The 22,437-nt window shown below is 43.9% G+C and overlaps 6 non-coding genes across 6 annotated transcripts; 2 read left to right on the forward strand and 4 right to left on the reverse strand.

Moving 5' to 3' along the window:
• Positions 1–18,587: 18,587 nt before the first annotated feature.
• On the reverse strand, positions 18,588–18,659 carry TRNAA-UGC (transfer RNA alanine (anticodon UGC)). Its single transcript has one exon. It is a non-coding gene; the product is annotated as a tRNA-Ala (tRNA).
• Positions 18,660–18,996: 337 nt separating this feature from the next.
• On the forward strand, positions 18,997–19,068 carry TRNAA-UGC (transfer RNA alanine (anticodon UGC)). Its single transcript has one exon. It is a non-coding gene; the product is annotated as a tRNA-Ala (tRNA).
• Positions 19,069–19,518: 450 nt separating this feature from the next.
• Positions 19,519–19,590, reverse strand: TRNAA-CGC (transfer RNA alanine (anticodon CGC)). The gene has a single exon. It is a non-coding gene; the product is annotated as a tRNA-Ala (tRNA).
• Positions 19,591–20,146: 556 nt separating this feature from the next.
• TRNAA-UGC (transfer RNA alanine (anticodon UGC)) lies at positions 20,147–20,218 on the reverse strand. Its single transcript has one exon. It is a non-coding gene; the product is annotated as a tRNA-Ala (tRNA).
• A 335-nt stretch (positions 20,219–20,553) lies between these two features.
• On the forward strand, positions 20,554–20,625 carry TRNAA-UGC (transfer RNA alanine (anticodon UGC)). The gene has a single exon. It is a non-coding gene; the product is annotated as a tRNA-Ala (tRNA).
• A 568-nt stretch (positions 20,626–21,193) lies between these two features.
• On the reverse strand, positions 21,194–21,265 carry TRNAA-CGC (transfer RNA alanine (anticodon CGC)). The gene has a single exon. It is a non-coding gene; the product is annotated as a tRNA-Ala (tRNA).
• Positions 21,266–22,437: the final 1,172 nt, after the last annotated feature.

The raw sequence follows: 22,437 nt of genomic DNA on the forward strand, positions 1-22,437 counted from the left end.
ACACTGCTTTACCCGCTAGACATCACCCCTGTCCATGTCGGGTCGGTGGCCTCGTTGTCCACCAACTCCTCTTACAATTGCTCAATGTCCCCTTACTGCAAACCGCACATAACCACAGCTCGGGCCTGGTCTGCGTTGTACCCTACACCCTGCTTAACGCAGCTGCCATATCCGGAGTTGTGATGAGCGCATGCTAATGTTTTGTGTCCAGTGGAAAGGATGGGAAAGGATTTCACATAAGTCTGCCACCCATGGAAACTCATGGTGCAGAAACTGGGGGAGCTGACTCTGAGGAACCTTTGGGTTTTGGACATGGTACTCCATCAAAGGTCTCTGCTGCTCACACACTCTATTCTGGCAGATGGATGCGTTGCTGGAGGCTTCGGAGGCTAGCAGCGGCTCCTGTACACTTGCAAAAGTGGGCGCACAAATTTTCACCAGTAGCTCGTGTACATTTGGGTATGTTTTCAAAAAATGTTGCACCACTAAGTTAGACATGGGCCAGGCATGGAACGTGTTGGAGGCTGGCAAGCTCAAGAGCCGCTACCAGGTTCCTGCCGTTATCACACATGACAAACATGCCTGGCCCCAGGTGCAGCAGTGAAAAACACATTTCCATCTCAGCTAGGATGGCATCCCTGACCTTGGAGGCAGTGTGCTGTCTGTCCCCCAAGCTGATGATCTTCAGCGCGGCCTGCTGACGTCTCCCCACGACAGTAGCTGAGGTCGATTCAACGGCGGAGGAGGAGGAGAGTGGTGTTTCAGCACTCCTGCCAGGAATATTGGGCGGGGAGACAAAGCAGTCTGCCAAAGAATCTTGTGTTTTGCTCGATGAAGAGACCATCTTAGTCTGACTGCCGGTTGCTTGTGCTGCAGCATGTGGAGTTGGGTCTGTCAGCCTTGAATTTTGTTCAGTTCCAAAGGACTCTGTGTTTAGATTTGGCTCAGTCGCAGCTCCAAGACATGCCTTTGAAGGCAAGGGTTCGTTTAGTGGCTCCATCTCAGCAGGATGATGATGGTGAACTTACTCCCCCCTGGTGTCCACTTACCTCCAGAGATGGCTGGTCTGGTGCCTTCCTTGTTCCTTGCCTCGCTGCCGCTCCACGCTGCTCTTCTCCGTTCGCTGCCCCCTCCCTGCCAGGTTAGGAAAGTGTGGGTGGGTTAGGAGAGTGTGGGCGGGTACTGGGAGGGGAGACGTCACGTCTCCCCGCCCTGTACCCGCCCACACTCTCCTAAGCCGCAAGCCCCGCCTACCTAGCGCTTTAAACACTAACCTGGGAGGCGGGGCAGCGAGGCAAGAAGAAGGAGGGCACCGGAGCAGCCATCTCTAGAGGTAAGTAGCTCCTAAAGATGTTTAGTTTAGCCTCCCATTCGAATGAATGGAGGCAGCCGGCGCGCAGGGGGTTAAAGCTGTGTGCCGGCTGCTTCCATTCATTCCTATAGAACTGTAGCGGAGCCTTCACACTGAGTATACAGCATATACTCAGTGTGAAGGCTAAGCAAAGCATTGTGGGAAAAGATCACCGATCTCGATCCCACATAAATAGATCGTGTTCGGACTTCCGATGGCGATCGTGAAATTTTCTCGATCGCTGATCGGAATCAGATCTTTCCGAACATGATCGCTCAACCCTACCTGTAACCTAATTTGGAAGGGCTCATGTTAAGGGCTAGAAAAGTGAATTTTGAAAGGTCTTACCACATCACACACACACACACACACACACACACACACTTCCCATTGCCTATTCCATTTGTGATTGTCATGGGCAACGTGATTTAAAGGGGTGCTTGTTAATGTTTATTTAGCTTAAATTTGGGTTTGTGTCCATCCATTTGGGGAGTAAAGAAGGTTTCCAGATATTTTCCCACTTTGATAGAGGTTTTTTTGAATGTGCAAAGTGTGTAGTTGTTAGGCTGTGATAGTGGGGTAATAGAGGGACTTTGGTGTGTTAGATGTCCCCAGACATGCTTCCCCTGCTGTCCCAGTTGCATTGCAGACGTGTTGGCATCGAATGGTGGGATCCCCTGTAACGAAGCATTTTCTCCCATAGACTATAATGGGGTTCGATATTCGTTCGAATAGTCAAATATTGAGATGCTATTCGTAACGAATAACGAACATGGAATATTTTACTGTTTGCTCATCTCTAGCAGTGACAAATAATCTGCTCTTGGACTGGCTTATCTGCCATCTTCCAATTTGATGAAACTCCCCTTAAACATGCTGGAGCATCTGTATGAGCAGCAGAAGGGGTGAACGATTGTAACAGATTTTTAGGAGTCCAGAATTGTGTAGGTCTGTAGTGTCTGAATGTGAATGTGTTCTAGTCCCCTCTTCACCATCATACAGGCAGTTTTTGGGACCAGTTTCAAAATCTGAAACAGGGCCCCACCTACCATGTGCCATTTATTATACTTGTGTCTACATATACAAACACTTGCTAAATTTGACATATTGGCCTCTGGGAGACCTGGTGCACAAAGCGTTTTGTAAAAATTGTCCGGCGGCCCAAACCCTTTTGGGAGAACACCCCCTTTTTGCAGATCACTCCCCATTTTTGTGACATTAATGCTAAATGTGTCAGTCACATTGCTTTTCTGATATGACTGGCACATAGAGTGCTCATGTTATGTTATTCTGCTGGGCTGAGGACACTTGTCCACCCTGGGAGTCCAGGCAGTCAACCTTTCTGAGGGCCCCTCCCAGATGTTTTGAGAGAGTTGGAGAATAACAGAGGGGCCTTGAGCCTCCTTGTGCCCTTAGGCCCATGTATATCTGTTGGTGCGGTCGTGTATTTGGTGTAACTGCTACCTCTGTCTTACTTATCATTATAGGCTCCTAGATCACAAAATATTATTATATACAGTAAAAAAAGTAAAAACAATTTACACAATCTTTTTTTTTTTTTTTTTTTTTTTTTTAATTTACATTTTTTTTTTTTTTTTTTAAAGGAAGAATTTGCCATGGAATAAAGTATATGGCACCATCCGGGTCTGGAGCTGCCGTGTCCTGTAACGGATTGTAGTTCAGGCTGTTCTTTTTCCAGGCTTGGATATTCTTTCTGGATAGAAAAAGATAAAATGTTATTATTTCTATGTTACATGTCACATACATCTGATAGGGCGGAGGGAAAAGATGAAATATAGATGGCTTACCTTCCATTATTTTGGGATGTCTCTGTTCATAGCCCTTCATGGGGCTTCATTGGAAGCAGTGGTTACGGCACAGGGGGCACTGAGAGTGAGAGCGGAGCCAGGTCGAGATGCAACCCTGATGAAAGTTATGAGTACAGGGAAGCTCTGTGACTCGCTCTCCAATCTCATATTCAGTCATGCAGATTACACATGACTGGGCCTCCTCCTGAGATATTACCTCTCTAGTGGGTAAGTTCTGAATCTGCAGAGTTCTCCTGCTGGGCGGACGCCGCCGTCTCTCCTGCCAAAGTAGATATTGTGCATGTGGTTCAAGTGGTTGCCCCTGTGGCATTGCCGGTGACGTTGGGGTCATCCCACCCATGTCCAGCAGCTGAATGAATCTACTGAATGCACGGGTTGCAGGGTAGGAGTATACAGGAGATCTGCTTGGAACTGGATCCTCAGGGGGTGGAACCGGATTTGGCCGTTGAAATTCAGTGGTGTCAGCTGTGGATCCACTTGCTGGACGGTTGTTATCACTGCTACTCTCTCCTATTATTCTGGAGGGCTCTGCAGGGGCGGGTCTTAATGGAGAGCGGCTTCGTTCCCTGCTCTCTTCTAGTCCTCTGTCCTGTGGAGGAGCTCTGTCGCGTCTCCCTGTCCTCGCAGTGATAGGATTCCTGCTTCTTTGATGTCCAGTAGAAGGTTCTCCACGATGTCCTAGGGATGACCTCAATCTATGGACAATTGCTGCCTGACCTGTAAATATATAAAGGTAAAACATTTAGCCCATAGGAATGGATCCTGTTATTGCTAAGGGTTTTGAGGAGAAGAGACCCCAGTATAGTTAAGTTCAACAGTAACCTGAATAAAGATATATATCATTCACTGGATGAAGGGACGCCATCAACTAATATTGGACAAACTGGGCCCCATAATCACAAAACAATAAGTCGTCTGAATTTTTTTTTTATTCCCAATAAATAAATAAAAGAACTCCCAGCAATGTTAAATCCCCAATGCTAAGGGCTAGTTCACATGTAAAAACCACCTGGCTTATTTTGGTCCCGAAAAAAAAACGCTTCCTAATTAGGAAGCGTTGTTTTTTACCTTGAGGCGTTCTTTTCTGGAGCAGTTTTTTTCAGAAAATGACAGGCGGTTTTCCCCTCCCCTAAAGTGAATAGAGGGGAGGGAAAACTGCTAGCGGAAAAATGAAAGCTAGCAGTCTCCATAGACCACCATTGTATGGAGGCAGGTTTTGAGGTGAAATCTGCTGTCAAAATCTGCCTCATTGCCCCCCATGTGAACTAGCCCTAACGGTCCCGCTGCTCATAGTGTATAGTAATCATACAGGGACCAAAACAATAATAATGTAATGGGGATTTATAGAGATTAGAAGCCTAATCTAATGCCAAACAAAGATCTTTGGGAGATATATTTGTCCAACCTGATAATCGCGGGGATTAATGCATGTCCATAGCATATGCCATTAAGAACAACAGGGAGGCATAGAAGGCACTCTCCCCAGTAAACACTAACCCCAATGGGCTGTTAGTTCCCTAAATTAACTGGAAACACAAGCAACAGCCTCTCCCTGTCATAGACTTGTATGTGCGCTGGCCACCAAGGATTAAAGCCCATAAGTTCCCTCTCCACACAGGTGAGCGCTAACTTTCCCCCAACCAGGGCCGCACCTCTGAGGCGAGGTCACGCAGCCGCCTCATGCAGCACTTTCAAAGGGGAGGCAATTTTACCAGTTTATTTTTTTCCTTATTTTTTCTCTTAACCAGCCCAAGACAGGATGCCCTGAAGACAGATCTGAGCAGTAATGTCCCAGATGTCACGTGGGGACGTCACGTCTGGGACATTGCCACAAATTCCTGAAGCCTGTGCTAGGAGTAACAATGGATCCCGGAGAGGTGAGTTACACTATTTATTATGCTTCTTCACCTCCCCTGAGTCTCTGATTATTATACTCCGGGGTCTGAAAAGACCCCAGGGTATAATAATAGCGGCAGTTTCTCTCGGGGTTAGCCTTGTTTGTTCCGCTGCCCGTTCAAAGAGGGTAACCTCTCGCCAGAAATCTATTCAGCAAAATCTCACTTTGCTGATCATATTGATGTATGCTTGAACAGTTACTCTGTATACGGAGGAACTGCCCCCCTTTGGGATGCCCCTTTTAAAGAGAACCTTGCACCAATTTTGACGCAGGCAGTTCTATATACTGCTGGAAAGCTGACAGTGCTTGTCCATAGACAAATATTATCTGGTGGGAGGGGGCGTTCCTCCCAGCTCACCCAGTACAGCGCAATAGGCACTGCTGCGGAGAAGGATGTACCTGAGTGACTGTCAGGAACGCCCTTCTGACTGTAAAGAGCTACGGTACCAGGGCCGATAGTTCTTTACCCGGGGCACAGATTGGGAAAGCCGACAGTGCGCTGAATTCAGATCATTGTCAGTGTTCCAGCAGTATATAGAATTGCCTACGCCCAAATCGGTGAAAGGTCCTCTTTAAGGGTCTGGGGGGTGGCAGTTTCTTTTCTGAACAAGGTAGTAATGGGAGATATGAAGAAACTGGACCGAACGCTAGCTAGTAGCGGAAAAAAGAAGCGACATGCCCTATATCTGCGGCAGAATCAGCCGTGAATTCCATGGCTTGACCATTTATTCGGGCCTACACAGGAATGGGTTGCCGCGATAGAAAACTGATGCTGCATCGGCATTTCGTCGCGGAATGTTCAAATGGAATGTTCCGTGAAAAAGATATGAAGGTCACAGCTCTTAATATAGAAAAAATGATAATAATTTAGAAGTGCACTACTCACGTGTCAGAGCCGTCAGCGTTGTAGCAGGATTCCAAAAGATCGGTGCACGGATAATGGCTCTCTCGGCTAAGCCAAAATGCAGCAACAGGAAAAGACAAAAGGATATATCCAGCACTCGGAATCCGGCCTAATAAGAATAAACTTAACTTTTATTAAGAAATGGTCATTCTTCCATTAAAAAATTATGATCATACAAGGGACATTAGCTTACCCCACGTATGATCAAAAATTTTTAATGGAAGAATGACCAATTCTTAATAAAAGTTAAGTTTATTTTTATTAGGCCGGATTCCGAGTGCTGGATATATCCTTTTGTCTTTTCCTGTTGCGGAATGTTCCGTGACCTTTTCCTCCGTGTGAACATACCCTTAGAGTGGGGGGTTTAACGTTGTTGGGATTTCTTTTATTGATTTATTGGGAATAACAGTTATGTTTTAGACGGGTTATTGTTTTGTGATTATGGGGCCCAGTTTGTCAAATTGCCTGAATAAAGAACTTCTGTTTTCTATCATGGGCAGGGGTGGAATTCGGAGGAAAGTAAAACCCACCCCAAACGACTAGGAATGGAAAATGTGCTGTTTACCCTGAAACATTGCTCAGCAGAGCCCAGGGATAACTCCTCCCAGGAAATCTCCTCTAGGGTGGGGGGAATATTGTCTCTCTCTTCCTGAACAATTCACTTACCTTGATTCTCCGGTCGGCGCAGCCATGTATCATTGTCAGCTATCAGCTGACGCAGCTCTCGGGCGCTCATGGCTTAGTTACCAAGGCGGATCTGATGAAATATTAGAGAACTAAGTTCTCAGGTGGCTCCGATATTACTGGGCCCTGATCAAAGATCAGTAAGAATGAATGGAAGTAATCACTAGATATGTAGTACAAACTAGTTCGCTCTTCCAGAACCAAAGTGAAGTGTCAGCAAAAGCATCAACTCAAGAAATGGCTGTGATGTCACAGCGCTCAGGGTTTATATACCCTCAGGGTTCCGTTATGACATCATCATATGCAAATATGTGCATTATGACATCATCATATGCAAATATGTGCATTATGACATCATCATATGCAAATATGAACAGAACCTCACATAATAGGTAAGCAGATCCTAGTTTTATGACATCACAGAAGTAAGGTCATGTGACTGTGTGTGAAAAAAAAAATAATAATAATAATTTGAATTAAAATCTGGATGTGGCTATTTCTAGGTACCGTACCTATGAACTCCTGGCTATTTTTAGGTACCATCCGTGTACCGTGCCTATAAACTTAAATGAACTGCAGATGTATCATATTTATCCCAGTAAATTTTCACTTTATTAAGACATTTATGTTACAATGGCTAATCTTCCTCGCACTGCGGACATCCATCCACTCTATAACAATCTTCATGTAGTGTGGAACAACAAGAAAAACAAGTTGTCAATTTTTTAGACTTTTTCCCCAAATCAAAGTGGCAAATCAGACATTTCTCTATTTCCTTGCAATTTTTTTGTGTTTTCGTTGTTTCCCTTTTTCTCCTCTTTGTGGATACCTTCAGCCTGAAAAGGTACAACTACCTGCGGACGTGCAGATGAAGATTTGCAGCTTGTAGAAGGTGGTGTATTTCCATCAACTATATCCGGAACATTTGAAGTCTCAGCACCTGCAACATCTTGATGTACAGACTGGTTATATGACAAGCTGGGTTGTAATAACGAAGAACCTCGTCTGGCATTGTTTTGGATAACCTTGATTTCTTCCAAGTAGTTTAAAAGGTTGAAGTTCCGTGATTAGATAAAATATCCGCCAACTGAGTTAGGGATTGGAACGCCAGATTGTACTTAGCAGTACTACTGAGTGGTTCTTCATCAATAGTCTCTTGTTCTTGCACAGCACAATATAAATCAAATTCTGTGTCTTCAAAACTAGGCTCAATTTGCAAATTTTCCCAGTATTTTTTGTGGAAGCAGTTCCTATCATACAAAGGGATTGATTCGGTTTCTCTCATTAACCACATGAGGACCGCCGTACGTAAATTTACAGCCTCATGTGCTGGGATCCGACGACAATTGAAGGTGATGGGCACCCCCCGCGGCGAGATCGGGGGGTGCCAATGTCAGTAAAAGGTAGTCTGGGGTCTGGCCAGTGACCCCAGACTACCGGAGCCCCCACATACCTGGTGATCCTGCCAGGCGATGGAGGAAGTGAGCGATGTGTCTCACTTCCTCTGTAGCTTACAGGATACGAGCAGGCTCATGTCCTGCTCGTGTCCTGTCTGCTATTGTGCTGAATCAGTTGGTGCTTTCATCAAAGCATCAACTGATTCAAGTGTCCTAAAGGGATACATGAAAAAGTAAAAAAAAAAGTAAAAAAACAAAAAAATAAAGTGTATGAAAAAAGTAATAAAGTTATAAAGACCAAAAATCTCTTTTTTTCTATACAAAATGAATTATATAAATAAGCACTAAAAATAAAAAAAGCAAAGCATATTTGGTATCGCCGCGTGCGTAACAACCTGTACAATAAAACTGAAATAATATTTAATGTACACAATGAACGTCGGAAAAAAAAACATGGAAAAAACTCGCCGGAAGTAATGATTTCTTGCCATCTCATCCTACAAAATATGCTATAAAAAGTGATCAAAAAGTCATAGGCACCCCACAACAGTGCCAATAAAAAGCGCACATTGTCCCGCAAAAAATAAGCCCTCAACCAACACTGTCAATTGAAAAATAAAAATGTTACGCCTCTCAGAAGATGGCGATGCAAAAAACATTGATTTATGTCCCCAAATGTGTTTTTATTCTACAGAATTAGTATCGCATAAAAAAATAACATAAATGAGGTATTGCCGTAACCGTACCGACCCGCAGAATAAAGGTCACATGTCGCTTATACTGTACCCTGCATGGCGCAAAATTTAAAATGTAAAACTCAATGCCAGGATTAATTTTTTTTTTTTTTTTTAATCCAGCAAGAAAGAGTTAATAAAATGTATTCAGTAAGTTGTAGGCACCCAAAGATGGTGTCATTACAAAATGCATCTCATCCCGCAAACAACAAGCCCTTATATGGCCGCGTCACCATAAAAATAAAGAAAATATAGCATCTAATAATGTGAAGACAAAAACCCGCAAAAATCGCCAAATCATTAGAACACGACTGGCTGCGTCAGGTAGGGAATATATAAGCTGTGCGAGCGAATATCAGGGGACACCCCAGATTTACAGCTTATGAGGGAAAAGACACCAGAAGTGACCCCCAAAGTGACCCCCAGAGCAACTCCCCCAATCATAGGAGCTACTGGGACATAGTAGGGAATTTGGTGTCTGCAATGTCCTCCGCACCTCTTATATATTCCCTCTTCGCCATCCGCTGTGCAGTCACGTCCGGGATACTAATACTCACTACACCCCCTGAGAAATTCTTTGAGGGGTGCAGTTTTCAAAATTAGGTCACTCCTTTGGGGAATCCACTTTTCTGGTACCTTACTGGCTCTACAAACATGACATGGCGTTCAGATACCAAACATCCAAATCTGTGCTCCAAAAGCCGCATTGCGCTCCTTCCCTTCTGCGCCCTGCTGTGCGCCCAAACTGCAGTTTATGTCACGTGTATGACACATGTATGACACTGCTGTACCCCGGATAACGTATGTAATGCCATTTGTGGGTATAAACTGATATTAGGGCACAGCTGGACACAGAAGGGAAGAAGGGTTATTGGGTTTTTGGAGCGCAGACGGTTTGGTTTTTGGATGCCATGACACTTTTGCAGAGCTGAAACACCAGTAAAGTGGAATCCCCTGATATGTGACCTTATTTTGGAAACTACACCCCTGAAGGATTTATCCAGGGGTACAGAGAGCATTTTTAACCCCCAAGTGTTGCTATAACTTATTATCCATAAATGAATATGAAGCGAGGTGAGAGGTGAAAATAACAATTTTTCCAGGAATCTGTCATTTCAGTGCCTAACATGTTGTGCCCGCCTTGTATCAGAGATGAACGCTCTAAAAGCTGTTGTGCCCGGGATACCCGCTTACCAGTTTTTGGAGTGTGTATCTCTGCTGACATAAGTTGGGCACAACATATCGGGCACTAAAATGGCGAATCTCTGGAAAAATTTCATTTTTAACTTCTCTATCAGTTGCGATTTCATTTCTGGAAACTAAATAAATGCAACACTCAAGGGTTAAAAATTCTCGCTACGCCACTTGATAGATCCCATCAGTGGGGTAGTGTCCAAAATAGGGTGACATGTCTGCGGATTCCACTTTATTGACAATTCAGGGGCTTTGCAAAAGTGGCATGATGTCCAAAAACCAAACTGTGCTCCAAAAACCAAAATAGCGCTCCTTCCCTTCTGTGTCCGGCTGTGCCCAAACAGCCATTTCTACCCACATATGGCATTAAGTCCGTTATCCGGGGTACACCAGTGTCATACATGTCGGCATACACCGCTATTTGGGTACCCAGCAGGGTGCAGATGTGAAGGAACGCTATGTGCTTTTGGAGTGCAGATTTAGATTCTTCGTTTTTGGACACCATGTCACATTTGCAGAGACCCTAAAATTGCCCCTACAAAATGGGGTCACTTCTTGGTGAATTCCAGTTTACTGGCACCTCCAGGGCTCTGCAAAAACAACATGTTGCCCAGAGGGTCCCTCTAAATATGTACCCCAAAAGCTAAAACACACAGTGGTCGTTCCCTTCTGAGCCCTACTGTGTGCCCAAGCAGCAGTTTACACCCACATATATAATTTTTTAACCCCCGGGATGGCCCCTTAATAGTTTTAGGAGTGCAGGTCTCTGACAACACAAAGTGGGTGCAACGTGTTGGGCACTGAAATGGCATATTTTTAAAAATTTCAATTTTCATTTTGTACATTAATTTTTGGGAAGCATTTTAGGCTCAAAATGATAATACCCCTTGATACATTCCTTGACAGGTGTAGTTTCTAAAATGGGGTCACTTTTGAGGGGTTTCCATTGTATTGGTACTTTAGGGGCTCAGCAAATGCGATATGGCACCAGAAAACTATTCCAGCAAAATCTGCCCTCCAAAATCCAAATAGCGCTCTTTCCATTCTGAGCCCCACCATGTACCCATACAGCAGATTATGGCCACATATGGGGTATTGCCGTGTTCAGAAAAAATTGTGTAACAAACTGTGGAAGGCTTTTAATTCTTAAACTACTTGCAAAATTAAAACTATGGCGCTAAATGGACGATTTATTGGGAAAAAAAAGTAATTTTTCATTTTCATGTCCCAATGTTAATAAAATCTGTGAAACACCTGTGAGGCCAAAATACTCACTCTACCCCTAGATAAATTCTATGAGGGGTGTAGTTTCCAAAATGGGGTCACTTTTAGGGGGTTTCCACTGTATTGGTACTTTAGGGGCTCTACAAATGCGACATGGGACCTGAAAACTATTCCAGCAAAATCTGCCCTTCAAAAGCCAAATAGCCCTCTTTCCATTCTGAGCCCCGCCATGTTCCCATACAGCAGATTATGGCCACATATGGGGTATTGCCGTGTTCAGGAGAAATTGTGTAACGAACTTTAGGGAGCTTTTTCTCCTTTATCCTCTTGTGAAAATTAAAAATTTGGGGCTAAATTGACAGTTTATTGGAAAAAAAGTAATTTTTCATTTTCATGGCCCAATGTTAATAAAATCTGTGAAACAGCTGTAGGGTCAAAATGCTCACTCTACCCTTTGATATGTTCTGTGGGGGGTGTAGTTTCCCAAATGGGGTCACTTTTAGGGGGTTTCCACTGTATTGATACTCTAGGGGCTCTGCTAATGCGACATGGCACCTAAAAATAATTCCAGCAAAATCTGCCATCCAAAAGCCAAATAGCGCTCCTTCCATTCTGAGTCCTGCCATGTACCCATACAGCATACTATGGCCACATATGGGGTATTTCCGTGTTCAGGAGAAATTGTTTAACAAACTGTGGGGGGCTTTTACTCCTTTAACCCCTTGTGAAAATGAAAACTTTGGAGATAAAGTGACATTTTAGTAATGTTTCATTTACACATCCCAATGGTAGTAAAATCTGTGAAACAACTGTAGGGTGAAAATGCTGACTATACCCCTTGATGAATTCTGTGAGGGGTGTGGATTCTAAAATGGGGTCACTTTTGGGGGTTTCCATTGTTTTGGTATTCTAGGGTCTCTGCAAATGAGGCATGGTGCCTGAAAATTATTCCAGCAAAATCTGCTGTTTAAACACCCAGTGTCGCTTCTTCCCTTCCATGCACTGCCGTGTGCCCAAAAATCAGTTTACACCCACATGTGGGGTATTTCTGTGTACGGGAGAAATTGCACAATAAACTGTCAGATGCATTTTCTCCTTTAACCCTTTTTGAATGTGTTAATTTTAGGTCTAAATGAATGTATTAATGAAAAAAAATGAAATGTCTAAATTTCACTGCCATATTATTTCTATTCTTATGAAATGCTTAAAGGGTTAAAAAAAACATCCCAAATGCTGTTTTGAATAATATGAGGGGTGCAGTTTTGAAAATGGGGTGATTTATGGGGGTTTCTATTATACAGGCCTTTATAATTACTTTCAGAACTGAAGTGGTCCCTAAAAAATTGGTTTGGAGAATTTTCTTGTAAATCTGGAAAATCGCTGTTACACTTGGAAGCCTTGTGACGTCCAAAATAAATTAAAAGACAATCAAAAGATGATGCCGATATAAACCAGAGATATGGGAGATAATATTTATTCATGTATTTGGATGGTATAACTATCTGCCTGAAAAGTAGAAAATTTCACATTTTGAAAATTGCAATTTTTTTCAAATTTCCATCAAATTTCCTAGTTTTTTTTATAAATAAATACAAAAATATTGATTAGTGTTTACCACTAACATGAAGTATAATGTGTTACGAAAAAAACAATCTCAAAATCACTTGTGTAAGTTAAAGCGTCTCAAAGTTATTGCCATTTAAAGTGATACATGTCAGTTTTGAAAAAAAAGGCCTGGTCTTTAACATACTTTTGGGCCCGGTCCTTAACCGGTTAAAAGCATGTGTCTGCATGGAACACAATATTGTAGCCGGAAACTGCAGTTACACAAGTTAACAGAACTGTCGTAAGCTTTTGAGTGATCGCCATTGCATGTTTCGATTACGGAATTCTACAAAATTTGCAAATTTGGCTTCATCGTTTGAAAACTCTTTAGAACTTTGCAAAAGAACCGTACACCAACTTCTGTAATTTCCTGCGATGCTGAATCAAGGTGAGTTTGCAATGGCGGATCGATTATTCTAAATGCTTTAAGCGACTGTTGAATCTGTTTATGCTGTAATCAGTTATCTATGAACGTTATGAGTTCTTTCATGCAAATAGTCACTGTTGGTAAGCTTCAAAACTTTTCCTGAAGATTAGAGATGAGCAAACGGCGTTCGATCGAATAAGTATTCAATCGAATATCATGGCGTTCGATGTATTCGTTCACAATCGAATACCAGGCCGCATACACAGTAAAAATTCGTATCCCCTCCCACTTTCCCTGGTGTGTTTTTTGCACCAATAACTGTGCAGGGGAGGTGGGACAGAAATTACGACAATGGAGGCAGTGAAAAAAATAGAAAAAAACCATTGTCTGCCGAAAACATGTGCCCTCCCATTCATAAGAACGGCCGCTGCCCTATTCGACATTTTTGCCGTCAGACATATGGAGAGAAACATATCTGATGAGGGCTAGATAGAAATTAGCTTCATATAGGCAGGTAAGAAGTAATGAAGAAAGCCACCAGCTCTTCTCAGAGCTATACACTGTAGGGACATCAGTCCAGCTTTCCCCGGACGGTGGAAAACAGGGACACACAACAGATACAACTTCATATATAGCGGAGAAACAGCTTTCATTTTTAGCTGTCCGCACACAGAATAGCCGGAATCCATAGCAGTGACTAATTCATATAGAGATGAAAAAAGCCCTGAATTTATTTTTATTTATTTTTTTTATTTTTTTTTGGGGGGGGGGCTGAAAAATAGCAGCAATCCACAGAAATTACAAGTTCATAAAGCTGGAAAAAGCCTTGAATTTTGGGGGGCCTGAAACATAGCAGCAATCCACAGCAGTTACTTCTTGCTACATACGTGCTAAGCAGCTTTTCAGGCTGTGTAACCCCAAAACAAGGATACAGAGCAATTAGTTCAGGCTATGTACGCTCAATCCAGATATTCAGGGTGTGTACCCCCAAAACCTAGGTGGGAGACCCAGAAATTCAGTCACGCTATATCAGCTCAATCCAATTTTTAAGGGTCTACCCCCAAAAGCTAAGTGTGATACACAGCAATTCAGTCAGGCTGTATCAGCTCAATCCAATTTTTTTTTTTTCAATCCAATATTGTTTGCTCTCCATGATGTGAACTATGCCTTTGTCTCTTGAAAAGCAACCCAACATGAAGTCAGCCATGTGTGCCAGTGTGTTACTTGGCATGACTTTGCTACCCCCAACTGTAAGGGTCACTCTCCATTTCCTCCATTTTTCACTCCCCTTCACACCATCCATGCTGAAGCAATGGGATGCACTAAAATGCACTCTCAAGCCTCGTGTGGGACAGTGACATGAAATGCCACTTCATCCCCCTCATCTTCCTCCACCAGCCAACGGTGCGAAGATGTCAGGAGTGCGCTATGAATGTTTTCTGCCTAGTAGAGGCTACTTCTCACTTACGAAAATGGCCGCACTTTGACCAGTATATCAGGCACAATGGTGTAGGTTTCAAAGAACCTTTGCACCAACAAGTTGAAAATGTGGGCCATGTGTGGACCGTGTTTGAGTCTGGCAAGCTCCAGATCTGCTACAAGGTTCCGGCCATTATCACATATGCAAAAATGCCTGGCCCCAGGTGCAGCAGGGAAAAACACATTGCCATCTCAGCCAGGATGGCATCCCTGACCTCGGAGGCAGTGTGCTGTCTGTCCCCCAAGCTGATGAGCTTCAGCACGTCCTGCTGACATCTCCCCACGCCAGTGTTACAGCGTTTCCAGTTTGTAGCTGGGGTGGAGGTTGCAGCGCAGTAGGCTTTCAGATAACCCGTGGTATGAATTTTGGGCTGGGAGAGGAGATAGGCCACCCCAGTTTGCACACCCGGCCCAGACTCCCCTACATTCATCCTGCCTGTCATTAAAGATAAGCAGCATCCCTGACCACAGGCGCTTGTCCATGCGTCGGTGGTCAAGTGGACCTTGCAGCAAAGCGCGGAGCTCTGGGCCCGACTGATGTAATGGGACACGTGCAGGCGCAAGGCAGGGACAGCAATCCAAGAGAAGTGGTAACGGCTAGGCCCAGCATAGGGAGGTGCCCCAGCTGCCATCTGGTGACGGAAGGCCTGTGTATGCAGAAGCATAAACGTCAACATCTCCAGGGCCAGCAGTTTTTCGATGATGCAATTAAAGCCTTGGGCATGTGGGTGGCTTGCGCTGTACTTCTGCCTGCAATGAAACGCCTGGGAGATGGGGAGTGGCTGGGAAGAAGCGCATGATGGTGCAGGCCAAAAGGGTGGATCAGCGTGAAGTCCCCAATGTGTCAGAGACAAATGTGTAGGTGGCTGTGTATATGGGTCAATTGAAATGTATAAGTCTGTACTCTTATCCAAAGTTGTGGATAAAAAGTCCAGTCATGTACATTACAGCTTAGTAACTCAATGTGCCTCATATTAATAGCAGTTAACCCCATCATGTTCCGCACATTAACCCCTGTGTGCTTTACATAAGGGACACTGATATGTGAGAGACATGGAGGTAATAAGTGAACATCTTCATTATATAGGTCCCTTATTAGTACCTCCATATGTCTCACACATCAGTAACCCTTATGTGAGCCACATAGGGGTTAATGTGAGGGACATGATGGGGTTAACTGCTATTAATGTGAGCCACATGGAGTTACTAAAACTAAAGTAATAACCCCAAATGCCTGACATTAATAAGAATAGTTAGTAACACACGTACCTGGTGTTGTGTTTGCTTTCACTTTGCTCCCCGGAGCTTCCTCTCCTCCTCAGGGCTGCAGACGGCAGGAGCTCCTCCTCACGTGTAGCAGCAGGTCCAGGGAGCCCTTATCCTGTACAGTGAGAGGCTCACCTCTGATTGGTGGCAGGGAGAGAAGTGGGCGTGTCCTACACCTCAGCTCTAGCAGAGCACTGAAGGGACGCTCTCTCTTAAATTAGTGCATGAAGGTTGTGGGCTGGCTGGCGTGCCGACAAAATATGCCTCGTGTGCCAGGGGTTGCCGATCCCTGCTCTAGTGGGTAACTGCCACTATTTACTTACTGATCCCCGCCGTATCCACAGCCACCACCGTCTCCACTTCCACTTCAGCCCTCCAGGGGGCCTCCTCTGTCCCACATGATGTCGTCGCTGATGCTATTCACTAATGGGGGCAGAGACTGTGGTATTGGTGATGGGGAAGGAAATAGATTGACGGCCGTTACCTGCTGGAGTATTCCAGGAGGTAGTGGCCAAAAGTCACTATGGGTGGCCTTTACTTTCAGGGCACCTGTACATGGGGGCATATACTGTGTGGGGGGGTCAGTAACTGAGGCATTTACTATGTGGAGGGCAGTAAAGGAGGTAGAAAATTGTCCAATAACAAGGCAATATACCACTTGGGGGCCAGTAAATGGGGCGTTATAGTGTGTGGGGATATTAAAGGGAGAGTTATACTGTGTGGGAGTCACGAGACGGGCACTATACCCCATAGGTGCTGTTGGGGCCCAGGCAATTTTTGCTATGGAGCCCGTTCTTTGCTAATCGTTGCTAATCAGCAACCGCTAATAATAAACCTGAAATGTAGACAGAATTTTTTTTGTATTTGTAGATCTTGGATCTGTGTATGTAGATATATCTGAAGACGGATACTGAGTGTGACATCTATAAAATAATACCGCCAATATAATAGAATAAAAGAGCCGAAAGTTACAGGAGGAGACGTAACAAGTAGAGATGAGCGAACACTAAAATGTTCGAGGTTCGAAATTCGATTCGAACAGCCGCTCACTGTTCGAGTGGGTTTCGAACCCCATTATAGTCTATGGGGAACATATACTCGTTAAGGGGGAAACCCAAATCCGTGTCTGGAGGGTCACCAAGTCCACTATGACACCCCAGGAAATGATACCAACACCCTGGAATGACACTGGGACAGCAGGGGAAGCATGTCTGTGGGCATAAAAGTCACTTTATTTCATGGAAATCCCTGTCAGCTTTCGATTTTCGCAAGCTAACTTTTCCCCATAGGAATGCATTGGCCAGCACTGATTGGCCAGAGTACGGAATTCGACCAATCAGCGCTGGCTCTGCTGGAGGAGGCGGAGTCTAAGATCGCTGCACACCAGTCTCCATTCAGGTCCAACCTTAGACTCCGCCTCCTCCGGCAGAGCCAGCGCTGATTGGCCGAAGGCTGGCCAATGCATTCCTATTGGTAGCAGTGCTGAGCCAGTTCTGCTCAACTACACCGTGTGCCGGTCAGCCCATCTGATATAGCAGAGCCGAGTGTGCACTCCTATATCAGATGCATTCCTATATCAGATGGGCTGACCGGCACACTCGGCTCTGCTACATCTGATGTAGCAGAGCTGAGTGTACACACTCGGCTCTGCTATATCAGAGGGGCTGACCGGCACACGATGTAGTTGAGCAGAACTGGCTCAGCACTGCTACCAATAGGAATGCATTGGCCAGCCTTCGGCCAATCAGCGCTGGCTCTGCCGGAGGAGGCGGAGTCTAAGGTCGGACCTGAATGGAGACTGGTGTGGAGCGATCTTAGACTCCGCCTCCTCCAGCAGAGCCAGCGCTGATTGGTCGAATTCTGTACTCTGGCCAATCAGCGCTGGCCAATACATACCTATGGGAAAATGTTTATGTCACAAAAATCACAATTACACACCCGATAGAGCCCCAAAAAGTTATTTTTAATAACATTCCTACCTAAATAAAGGTTATCCCTAGCTATCCCTGCCTGTACAGCTATCCCTGTCTCAGTCACAAAGTTCACATTCTCATATGACCCGTATTTGAAATCCACTATTCGTCTAAAATGGAGGTCACCTGATTTCGGCAGCCAATGACTTTTTCCGATTTTTTTCGATGTCTCCGGTGTCGTAGTTCCTGTCCCACCTCCCTTGCGTTGTTATTGGTGCAAAAAAAGCGCCAGGGAAGGTGGGAGGGGAATCAAATTTTTTTGGAGTTTGCCACGTGATGTTCGATTCGAATCGAACACATCGAACAGCCTGATATCCGATCGAACATGTGTTCGATAGAACACTGTTCGCTCATCTCTAGTAACAAGGAAATCCAGTATAAATTGTCATGTGCCCAACATCTTGCTCCTCCTGTCACTGTGGAGCTGAGCCCTGGTCTACAAGGATCCATATCCAATATGTCCTTAAAAGATGAAGTGCATACATGGATGTTTTTGTGTTTGAGTTGACTGCCCCCTACTGTCCGCCATGCGCTTATGTTTCCACATTATATGATGGTGAACGATACGATCTTTTTATTTTTAAGCTTATTTTTGACAGAATTCAGTTGTTTGAGGAACATCCAGACACCTGAGCTCTGAAATTTAGCATCTTTATTGTATTTAGATAAACCTGTACAAAACATGGAGATGCCGGGGATTGAACCCGGGGCCTCATACATGCAAAGCATGCGCTCTACCACTGAGCTACATCCCCTATATAAGAATTACATTAATGTTCTCAATTCTGAGATGAAACAACACGTTCCATTGAGCCCCTGTACTGAGGGGAAATAAGCCCAGCAGGTATTAGGCCCTATATAGTTACCGATCCCTGCCGCTGCCCCCAGCCACCTTTGCTTACATTTCAGTCCTCTAGGGGGCCCCATATGTCTCATATCATGTAGCTGAGGCTGAACAGTGTCAGGATGTTGTTGACAGCAACGTGATCCGCATCGTACAGGGCCCCCTGGAGGGCTGAAGTGTAAGCGAATGATAGCTATCAAGACTATTTTTCTCAGATGTGTTGGGGGCATTAGTATGGATAGCCTATAGGGGATGTAGCTCAGTGGTAGAGCGCATGCTTTGCATGTATGAGGCCCCGGGTTCAATCCCCGGCATCTCCAATTTTTGAGAAAAACAACTACAAAACATCAAAGGTCAGTAAAACTGATATACAGGCAGGAAGTCACACGAAATATGTTGGGGGATAATACAAAGACGGAATTTAATGTAAAAGAGCTTAACCTTTTGTCTGTAGAGAAAATGATGGACACTAGGGGGCAGTCTAGTCCACACAATACATGTACAGGAATACATTGCCGGTGACACAATGACATAGGATGGCGCTATAGAAATAAGGAGGACTATTTATTACATCACTGGCCATGTGTTTCTATACATGTATTGTGTTAGCTACACCGCCCCCTAGTGGTCACTATCGACATAGGATTCTAAAATGGTGAACAGATAATATTCAGCCTTTATAATACAGACGGGCAGATGTTTCCTGAATTCCTGCACATTTATCAGTTTTCTGGATCTTTGATGTTTTTGTAGTTGTTTATCACATAACATGGAGATGCCGGGGATTGAACCCGGGGCCTCATACATGCGAAGCATGCGCTCTACCACTGAGCTACATCCCCTACAGAAAACCACTACAAATACTCCAATTCCTGAGACAATATACTACGTGTAGCCCTATTGTGCTGATACTACTGGATATCATTATGTGATTAGTAAAGTGGAAATATATAATAATAATACCGCTATATAGATAAAATGTCGCCATACAGCGCCCACATACAGTACACCTAAATAACACTGTCCTACAAATAAATACTAAAAACATAGAGTGCATATAAATGATACTGCCAGACTGTGCAAAACAATAATACCACCATATAGTGCACACGGATAATACTATATATACTATACACATTAGTAGTGCTACCACGCAGTACACGTAAAAAACCCCACTTTTGTGTTTCAACAATTTGAAGTGCGTACATGGATGTTTTTGTGTTTGAGTTGACTGCCCCCTACGCGCTTATGTTTCCACATTATATGATGGTGAACGATACAATCTTTTTTATTTTTAAGCTTATTTTTTGACTAAATCCAGTTGTTTGAGGATCATCCAGACACCTGAGCTCTGAAATTTGGCATCTTTATTGTATTTAGATAAACCTGTACAAAGCATGGAGATGCCGGGGATCGAACCCGGGGCCTCATACATGCAAAGCATGCGCTCTACCACTGAGCTACATCCCCTATATAACAATTCCTATAACTATTCCACTAACGTTCCCAATTCTGAGATGAAACAACACGTTCCATTGCGCCCCTGTACTGAGGGGAAATAACCCCAGCAGGTATTAGGCCCTATATAGTTACCGATCCCTGCCGCTGCCCACAGCCACCTTTGCTTACATTTCAGTCCTCTAGAGGGCCCCATGCGTCTCATATCATGTAGCTGAGGCTGAACAGTGTCAGGATGTTGTTAATAGCAATGTGGTATGCAACGCACAGGGCCCCCTGGAGGGCTGAAGTGTAAGCATGACTATTTTTCTCGGATGCATTGGAAGCATAAGTAGGAGCATTGTGTAGGGGATGTAGCTCAGTGGTAGAGTGCATGCTTTGCATGTATGAGGCCCCGGGTTCAATCCCCGGCATCTCCATCTTTTGAGACAAAGAACTACAAAACATCAAAGGTCAGTAAAACTGATATACAGGCAGGAAGTCACAGGAAATATGTTCGGGGATAATACGAAGACGGAATTTAATGTAAAAGAGCTTAACCTTTTGTCTGTAGAGAAAATGATAGACGCTAGAGGGCAGACTAGTCCACACAATACATGTACAGGAATACATTGCCGGTGATCCTGCAGCATCTGGTGACTTCACATCCTACCACCAACATGGTATGCCAGAAATCCAGTATAAATTATCATGTGCCCAACATCTTGCACCTCCTGTCATTGTGGAGCCAAGCCCTGGTCTACAAGGATCCGTATCCAATATGTCCTTACAAGTTGAAGTACGTACATGGATGTTTTTGTATTTGAGTTGACTGCCCCCTACTGTCCACCACGCGCTTATGTTTCCACATTATATGATGGTGAACGATACAATCTTTTTATTTTTAAGCTTATTTTTTGACAAAATCCAGTCATTTGAGGAACATCCAGACGTCCGAGATCTGAAATTTGTCATCTTTATTGTACTTAGATAAACCTGTACAAGACATGGAGATGCCGGGGATTGAACCCGGGGCCTCATACATGCGAAGCATGCGCTCTACCACTGAGCTACATCTCCTATAGGAAACCTCTGAAAATACTCCAATTCCTGAGACAATATACTACGTGTAGCCCTATTGTGTGGATACTACTGGATATCATTATGTGATTAGTAAAGTGGAAATATATAATAATAATACCGCTATATAGATAAAATGTCGCCATACAGCGCCCACATACAGGTCATCAGATCGTTCCTATCTGCATAAAAACTGTCCTTACCTGTGTAAAGTGAGGAGTCCAGTGTCACTAAGCACTTCCACCACATTCACTTACACTAACAGAATAACATTTATACACGTACATACCCCTTTTTAAAATTCTAAGCACCTTACCCCTGTCCCTGATATACGACCCCACTCCCCTTCTATTATCCAAACCCCCTATTTCCTATAACGTCTTTAAGTTAAGGGATTCTTCTTTAAACTTAAGCAATTATAGACTGTTACAAGTTAGTATTGCTTAGTGCACAAAGAACTCAGCTCTGACACTTTTCTGTATATATAGTTCAAACTGTCTCAGAGATTTTGTCTCAAAGCTGAACTTTTGTGTAATTTTTGCAAAAAATCAATGTTTGATAAAAAGTTGCATGAAGGTGGCTGTGAATATAATAAGCTAGATGGTATTTTTTTTTATCATCGCCAGGGTGTCTGCTGTTTGGAAATATATTGGTTTATGGGGTTCAGTCATTGATTGTAATGTCTATGCCATGTTTTAGTTATGCTACTATTATTTTCACATTTAAGGCCAAAATCAAGATTTTGAGGTGCACTTTTTTTGGGTCTTAAGGGGAGTTTAGTCACATATATGTAGTATTGATGAATTAAAGGCACCTTAGAATTTAGTATACTAAAGAAATTATGAAATAAATTTTTTGAGAGAAGTCCTCAGTAGATACCTTTTTTAATGGCTAACTTAAAAAGCTTTTTGACAGTGGCGGATCCAGGGTTTGCGGGGCCCTGGGCAATTGACTTTGTTGGGGCCCTACTTACTGGGGGTCTCGCACTTCTAACCTGTACTTCCCAACTGTTGAAGACTAGAAAGAGGGAACAAAACGTGTGGTAAATTTGGCCCTGCCCACTTTTATGTTGACTCCACCCATTCTCATTCTATTTTCATGTGATTCCACACAGTATAATCCTCCTACAGTCACCCGTAAATTATATCTCCCCCCATTTTCATATACACCCT

Source organism: Leptodactylus fuscus, unplaced genomic scaffold, assembly GCF_031893055.1.
Source record: "Leptodactylus fuscus isolate aLepFus1 unplaced genomic scaffold, aLepFus1.hap2 HAP2_SCAFFOLD_235, whole genome shotgun sequence".
In the NCBI taxonomy this organism is placed as follows: Eukaryota; Metazoa; Chordata; class Amphibia; order Anura; family Leptodactylidae; genus Leptodactylus; species Leptodactylus fuscus.